General features: G+C 36.2%; 1 long non-coding RNA gene across 1 annotated transcript; it reads right to left on the minus strand.

The window, feature by feature from the left end:
• Positions 1-938: 938 nt before the first annotated feature.
• On the minus strand, positions 939-4,618 carry LOC135148251 (uncharacterized). Its single transcript, XR_010286211.1, has 3 exons — positions 3,767-4,618; positions 2,440-2,635; positions 939-1,491 (listed from the first exon to the last, which is right to left on the minus strand). It is a non-coding gene; the product is annotated as an uncharacterized LOC135148251 (long non-coding RNA).
• Positions 4,619-8,512: the final 3,894 nt, after the last annotated feature.

Raw genomic sequence — 8,512 nt, forward strand, 5'->3', positions numbered from 1 at the left:
TACTTTCGTGGCACCAAATTCCTGACTCCTGAATTTTGGGCTGTCACAATTGAGATATGGTAAATACAGAGCAGCGACAAGAGATTTACATGATGATGATGAATTTTCAAGCTGCCTTTTCCGCTCAATCTCCACGTTCGATTAAACCCTAGAATCGCCTATCCACTCTCCACTCAAACCCTCCCATCAATTGATTTAGGTGTAATTAATTTAAAGGTCGCGATTTATCTCATCTAGCGGCTTGGGTAAAAAGTGGGGCACTGCATACGAACATGGCATCCATGTGGTGCTAAGCTGGAAAGAGTTAACGATGCTCAATCAAAGTAAAACGCTAATTAACAGTCGTGATAATTTGTGGTCTTATAATATTTTGTTTGGTAATTTTTAATTAAAAACTTGTGAGACTGAAAACTTTTTTAGTACGACGATTCAAGTGAAATTTTTTGTATATTATAGCGATGATTTAGCGATTTAACCTGTCAATAATGACATGAAAATTGAGAACATAAAAGTAATAATAATACATATATATATATATATATATATATATATATAAATATATATATATATATATATATATATATATATATATATATCCGTATATTTAAAATTATGTTGCTAATTTTTATACGTCAATGAACTCGAAATCAAAAACTTTCACCATCCACGCTTTTAAATCAATAACAAATTAACATATCAAAAATTCATCTCAATTCTTGAAATTTTTTCAATTGACCTTTTTTTTTTATTTTGTCTATTTTCATTTCAATATTACGTAATAGTCATTAGTCAAATTTGACTGAGAAACTTCAACCAATTTTTTTGAAAATTAGGTATTATAAATTGATTTTTATTTCACGGGTCTAAATAAATGACCTGTGACATCCCGCAAATCCGGGGGTCTGGATTTGGTGCCACTATCATAAAAATCTTTTAAAAACCTGTATTTGCGGGAAAAGGTAAAACAGATATTTAAAACATCTGGACATTTTAAAAGGGATTTAGATCAAAATCACTTTGACCCCCTAAAACAGGATCGCTAATAGGTTACAGCATCGAAATCAGAACCCAAAACCTTAAAGTCTCATTACAACTTAAACTACATTATCAGCTAAACTTCGATTAGAAGAATAACTTATAACTGATAACCAATAAATAAATCTATTCACAACTGAACTGTATTAAACAATTCTAACCATAACTGGTTTCACAGACATCTCTCTGGCATTCTCGCCTAGCATCAATCTTACGCGCAGCTTACACCGGTGATCATCTTAATCCCTAGCTGAAAGGGTTAGAAATAATAGCAAGGGTGAGCGAAAATGCTCAGCAAGATAGTGCGAAAGGCAAGAGCCACAAGATATAATTTCTTTTGAATTAAATTAGAGCCCAGTGGTGGGCTTATCCTCTGTTGTCCCGGGACACCCGGGTTCGACTCTGGCTCACCCCGAGAATTATTAGAACAGATACTAATGTGTAAGGCATATAAGCCTGCATTGTCAAAAAAAAAAAAATTAGAGTATTTGAAATAAACAAACTTTTGAAGTAAATGTAACAGTTTTAACTCAAAAGTTTATCAAACATATAATTCAATATGCTGAAAATCACAAGATAAATTTGACAGTAAACATAAGCTAGTATAAGCTTAAACGGTAATGACCAGTTTTTGGATTGGAATCCTCAACTGACGGCGCACTAACATAGCTGATCAGGACATCCTGTGATAGCACCGAATCATGCTTCGTAGAAGCAGATCCAAACAATAAGTACCGAATAGAAGGCAACACAATGGCCTTTGGCAAATCTGGCATTATATATATTTCATATAATACCTAGCCCTTCGCAGGACCGCCGCCACGGCCCCTACGCGTTCATCCAATCAAAACAAAATAATTTGCTGGCCTTTCTGGCAGGACAATTAATTAGTACCTTATGCCATACAATCATCCTTTCAAAACTTTCTGAAAACTCTTTAGTTTTCAATTTCAAAATACTGTCAAAATCAATTTCATTAAAGTCTGAGTACAATTTTAAAATCCACTGCAATGCGGCTTAGAGGAATTAACAAAACTATTTATTTAAAATCCAGGGTTTATGTCTGGGACAGAAGACCAGGCATATATTGTAGTATCGAAATACGACTGCTATAAAGTCATCAATAGTTCCAAACTGTAAAGTAACTCAGACCATACTTTCCAGAAAACTGATTAACATAATCAGAATGCTTCTCAACTAATGTTGTCACTGTTCATATAATGGTAAAAAGTATCGAACTAAAGATATTCGATATTTAAAATCACCAGACAAAGATAAAAGTATTTGCACTTTTAAATATCGAAACATGCTTGCAGGAAATACAAGTCGTAATTGAGAATTTGCTCAAAAGAGGGAATTGAAATACTTGCTCTTTAAATAAAAGAGAAGAATAGGAATACTTGCCTTTGATAGAAACAGGTGACAACTCAGTCACTCTACTCGAGCTTTTATACTGGCCTCAACTCTGCTAACTCTGAAATCACTACATTCTATTGGACTATTTCACGGCACAATATCGCCTTATCAAACTATTCCAAACTTGACTTGCAACACTATGCGCTGGCTTTTGTAATTTGTTGAATGCACGCGCCTCGATAGACTATATAGCAAAGCAATACTTCAGTGGACGAATAATCCAGAGCATTGTCTATTCGTGGAATCGAATTTATATTACTACCCTTCGCCATATAAACACATACTATATACAATTAATTTATGCACATAGTGCCAAACAATAAAGCAAATAGTCACATTAGCACATAACAGATAATTTTCATGCTTTAGTATTCATACAAATAAACTCTGATAACTCCCGTCTATAATCCAAATCTGAATTACAAGTCCACTTGTAATCCAATCACATCTCAAATCAGCTCGGAATCTCATCAAACTAAATTAATAAGATACTATAATTTTGAACATCATGTATTTTAAAATTGAGCAAACCACATATCAATAACATAGCAATCTCTGCCAAAACAGTTTACTTTATTCCGCTATTTCAATTAAATACACAATCACTTCTCATAATAGAAAAATAATTCCTGAAATAAAAATAATTCCTCGAACTAGAGAGTCAATCCTCGACATATGAATTTAATCCTCAAAATAAAGTGGACTATCCCGGGGTCGCACTTTTCAAAAATCCACAATAAGATCTCCATTTCAACGCTCTATTTTCTAGTATTTTTCAAAACTCCATAACTCAACATCTTCACATGAAACCTTTTCCATTTTAACCTCCGACATAATATCTTGCTATCCTAAAAATTTCAACTTAAACCGATTAGTATAGCTAGGCCAAATACTCGCTCAAAGATGGTGCTCGAATTTATCTCAGCAGCACAAAACAAGAATTTTATCATTATCACAGCCACACTCCAAAATTCAATATAAATCGTAGGATTATTATTTTGACATGAAACCACCTCTGAGATCTTCTATACTCAGTACATTATCATCCCTCAAAATTTCAATTCGAACTAAGGTGTTTAGCTAGGTGAAACATTGCTCCAAAGTTCAGTGTTCAGTAAATTCGTAGGTTATTAACAACCCATACTAAAACTGCCATAACTCCTAGCTCGTTACTCCGATTGATGCAAAATCAGCGCCCAAATAAACTAGGAATCATACACTACTACTTTAGTTCAGTAGTCGATCACCAAATCAGAATAAAACTGCTCCGAAAACAGGATAGGAACTTATAATCACTGAATTTAAAAGTTTATACCTTCTGTTGTTGATGTTGCAACCTCAACCCACCACACTTTCTTTCCTGTACACCTCCTGCCATCCTTCCTTTTATACTCTAAAACCCCAGCTGCCCTGTTTCTCGAATACTCAAGGCTGAGCCCTCAAAATATCACCATAGCCGTCCAACTGTCCCCCAACATCTATGTTTTCATCCCCAAGTTCCTAAGCTATACACACGCAACTCTCATTGACTAACTAATCAATTCAGTCATCACTTCACTCCTCCCAGCCTTGCTATCACAACTCTGTTGTGACACCAACCGAACCACCTGCTGCAGCACACGGCCACAACCAGGCCACCACCTCGTCTGGCCATAACCGAGACGCCTGGACCGCAGCCCACCGCCGCGTCAACCACAGGGCATCTCCTGTAATCATTCTTGTCCAGCAACCCAATAAATCAGCCCCGTGTCATAAACACCTACCATGAAATCAATTTACAACCACGAAATAACACCCACCTAAACACACCTACTGATCACCACCCCTCAACCTCTGTCTCTCCTCTAGCCAGCCCTGTTCAAACCAACACAATCGCCTCCATCCTTCTTCCTCCCTCCCCACACGACGCCGCCGATTTCTCCCGTGTCCACCGCCGACTCGCGGCCTCCGTTCATACACCACCCACCATCCACACCGATCCAATTGATTTCCCCAAATTCAGAAACCCTAATCCCTCTTTATTTCGCTTGATCGAAGTCACCGCCTCTGTTTATCTGTTCGTGTTTATCTATAAAGTGTATTCTGTTTTAATCTAAACTATAGTAGCTGCGTCACTGATTTGTGATTTCTAATTCCACGACTTTGTGTTTACAAAGCATCTCCCGAACTACTGTCCTACACTTTGTACTAATACAAGGTACCACTCTTTTAAACTCATTTCTTTATTAATAAACAAAAGGGCTATTAACCAAAAAATCCAACTAACTTGTCATTTTTTTGCCAAAAAATCTAAAAACCTTTTTTTCACCAGTAACCCCAATAAACTTTACTGAATCTTTGAAAAACATTTAACTAGAGTTACTTATAGATGATGTGGACTAACCATGATCATCACATATCCTATGTGATAAATTGATTACAATTAATCAAAAAAATAACTGAAAAATATATCAGCACCATTAAAATCAACTTTAAGATGGTTTATCAGCAGCTCATTAAGACATAGAAGTACCGGGGCACCAGGCTCTCATTCAAACAATAAACAGATTGAGAATTGCTCTGCCGCCATAATTATTGCGGTTGAAGGCTCGGGCCAGGCATTTCATCCGCCTCGTTTCTACGTGGTTGAATTTCCATGTAGAAACAATGTATCTTATGGTGTATATTAATGTGTGAAATCCTTATTTAGCTACTCGAGCATAAACAATTAACCAAGTTTCAAGTGTAGTCGTGCACCATATCAAGCAGTAGAATGGGAACTCTGAATTAAGTAAAACATATTTTACCACTTGGCACAAACAATCCACCAAAATATAAACAAATTACTCAACCATATACTATGTCCAATCAACAGTCCCGAGCAACTCCAACAAACATTTCCTAAAAACTCTATAAAAATTATTCGATATGAGACACCCAAACCAAATCTGTGAACTTAGGAAACATAAAGAGCTATTACATCTCCTTAATTTTGTATTGAATGGAATCAGAAATAACACCTCATCTGCTAATCTTTTCACATACCCTCTGGTTACGTCAAAATGATAATCCCATTAATTTATTTTGAACATCAACTCAACCTTTACAATAATCTGCCAATATCACACATCTTTACTTGTTTTCATTTTATTTTTTAAATATAAACTAACAAATATCATATTATAAATTATTCCTGTTAATGACTAGGCGCTATGTGGCACACACGTGTATAAAAAAATATAAATAAGTGAAAGATACATGACAAGTCACATTGGTAGATTTAACCCTGGTTTATTTTGTATTACTTTTATACTTTTAATAAAGTGTTAGGTCCTATAAACTCACTATATAAGTTAATATAGTGAACACAATCAATAACACAGAATGACAATATAAGAGATTGAAAGCAGTAAACTCTTATTCACAATGCTCAGTAGGTTACAAAAACTCTCTCAGTGATTTATATATTATCACTAAGAGCTGCTAAAGTTCTTCTAAGAATATACTCGATAACTTAACTCGTATAGAGTAACCCTAATCTGTGTTTATATATACACAGTTACAAAATCAATCTCTGATTTGATATCCAATAAATCAGCTATGTATTCTATCAATCAAAGATTGCTACTGTTTTCTGTTTAGTTTCCATAGTCAGCAAATCACTCCTCCGCTTCTATCCTTCCTTGAAGTATATCCGCTTCTGAGCTCTTTCCACGTGTAAACTCTGACGAGCCTTGACTATGTAAACTCTGATCAGACTTTATCAAACTCTGGTCAGACTTTATTAAACTCTGATCAGCTTCCAGCTTAAACTCTGATCACTCCTGTTCTAAAACAAACTTTAAGAACATTAGTAATCATCAATTATATCTAACAATCTCCCCCAACTTGTGCATAAATATGTTATGTGCAAGTTAACAGATAATTGATGATGTCAAAACAAATAAGTCAAATGCAACCGAGTTTAGCTATATAACAGAAAGCTTTTAAACCTTACAGATAGTTTTACTCCTTAGCTTCATAGACACCATTGGCTGTCTTCATGTATTCTCTGAGGAGTTCCCTTTCAACTTCTGCAAGTGCTGCAGTCATCTGTCTTTTGACTTCTCTTAATTTTGGATCTGAAACTCCAGTTTGATAGATGGCAGCTCTAAGATCATAAATCTTGTTTTTCTTCATGTCCTTGTCCATCCTAATGTAGTAACCTTTGTCAGACTCTTCATTGAAACTAAGAGTTCTGATTCCAGCTACTGTTTCTATTTTTGCTGAATTCTTCTTCATCTCAACTAGCTGACCTTGATAATTGAAGTACTTTGGAACAAAAGGTCCAGCATTCTTGTTTCCAGTTATACCCATCTTTCTCTTGATTTGATCCTTGATCAGATTTGAGATGTGCTGACATGATTTGTTCTTCACTTGAAATATGTACAGAACATATCTCAATTCCTCCCAGTGTTTAGCATAGAGATCAGCTTCAATAACTCTAAACACTGTCCCATCAGACATAAAGTAGATAAGAATGTTATCACTTCTGTCATTCTTTACCAGTTGGACTGAATCAAGTTTGTCCATTCTTTCTTGCAATGCTCCAGTCTTGGGTGCACAGAGAGATGAGGGGTCTGTTGACATTGATCCTATACTCTGATCAAATTTTTCATATTTAGATCATAATCCTCCTTTATCTCTTCCTGCTTTTCGATGAGAGATTGGTTGAATTGAGCCCTTGTCGAAATTTATCTCAGTCATCAGACTTGGCTTTGCAAATCCTGGCAATGGGGTTGTTGTTGGTTTAAACACAGCTTGAGCCTTGTCAGAGGTTGTGTCTTTCTTTGCTTCCTCATTAACTTGAGCTGTGTCAGAGGTTAATTTTTCTTCTTGTGATTCTGCAATATGAGCTTTGTCAGAGATTGCAGCTTCTGATTTCTTTCCTTTTACAACTTGATCTTTGTCAGAGGTTGTAGACTTCTTCTGAACCCAGCCTTTCTCAAGGCTATCATCTACTATGCTTTTGCCTTTGCTTGTATATTCATCTTCAGAGTATACCTTTTTGATTGGTAAACTCTGATCAGCAATAGTAGTTTCCTTTATTAGTATCCCTTTTTCCTTTGGTCTGGCAGTTGATTTTGCAGGTTTCTGGATTTTGCCTGAGGTTATAGCTTGCTCATATTCTTTCTTTAGCTCTGCTTCCTCTGCAGCAATCAACTCCAAATCTAATTTAGCTTCTGGATTTTCTTGTTCAAATAGCAGTCTAGCATATTCTTCATCAGTCATTGGTTTATCTGATCCAGCCACTGGTCTTTGCTTTGATCCAGATGTGACATTGTGTGTTGGAGCTGGAGCAGACTTTGAGCTTTGCTTAGACTGTTTTGCACTGTCAGAGTTTGAAACTCTTCCACCAGTTACAGCTTGAAATCTCTTGTTCTTTGTGAAGTCATCCACATCATCATCATCATCATCCTTCTTTCTCTTCAGAGTTTGAGAAGTAGACTTGCATTTGACATTAGCTACTCTCTCCCCCTTTTTGACATCATCCTCATCAGGAATCAGTACTGAGGTTATCAGAGAAAGTGAAGATTGGATGGCTTCAAGCTGTTTAGACATTGTCTCTTGAGTGGACTCAATGTTTGACATCCTCTGTTCCAGAGATTGATTTGCAGACACCAGCTTCTTCATGTCTTCCTTCAGAGGTAGTAAATGCCTTTTTTTGTCCATATTCTGAGTTTCCTTAAAGTTAGCTACCTCTGTCCTAAGACCATCTACTGACTTAGATGTCTGAGCATGAGCAGTATGAAATGTCTTCAGATATAGAACTGTGGCTTTGAGGCTTGACATGACATCAGAGTTTGTAATTTTATTCTCTGCCATAGATAAGAATTCTTCAGCCTTTGCTGGCTCCAGAGAATGCTGGTGACTCAGCCAGAGTTTATCCCATACTTCATTAGGTGGATCAACCTGAAGATCCCTGGGAAGAGGCTCAGAGTTTGGCTTCAGAGTCTGTAGTCTGGCATTGTATTGACTGGTAGACTCCCACTTCTGTTGTTGAAGAGACATGGGGACTTCATCCTCATTTTCATCATCTTCA

Source organism: Daucus carota, chromosome 8 (assembly GCF_001625215.2).
Source record: "Daucus carota subsp. sativus chromosome 8, DH1 v3.0, whole genome shotgun sequence".
Classification (NCBI taxonomy): Eukaryota; Viridiplantae; Streptophyta; class Magnoliopsida; order Apiales; family Apiaceae; genus Daucus; species Daucus carota.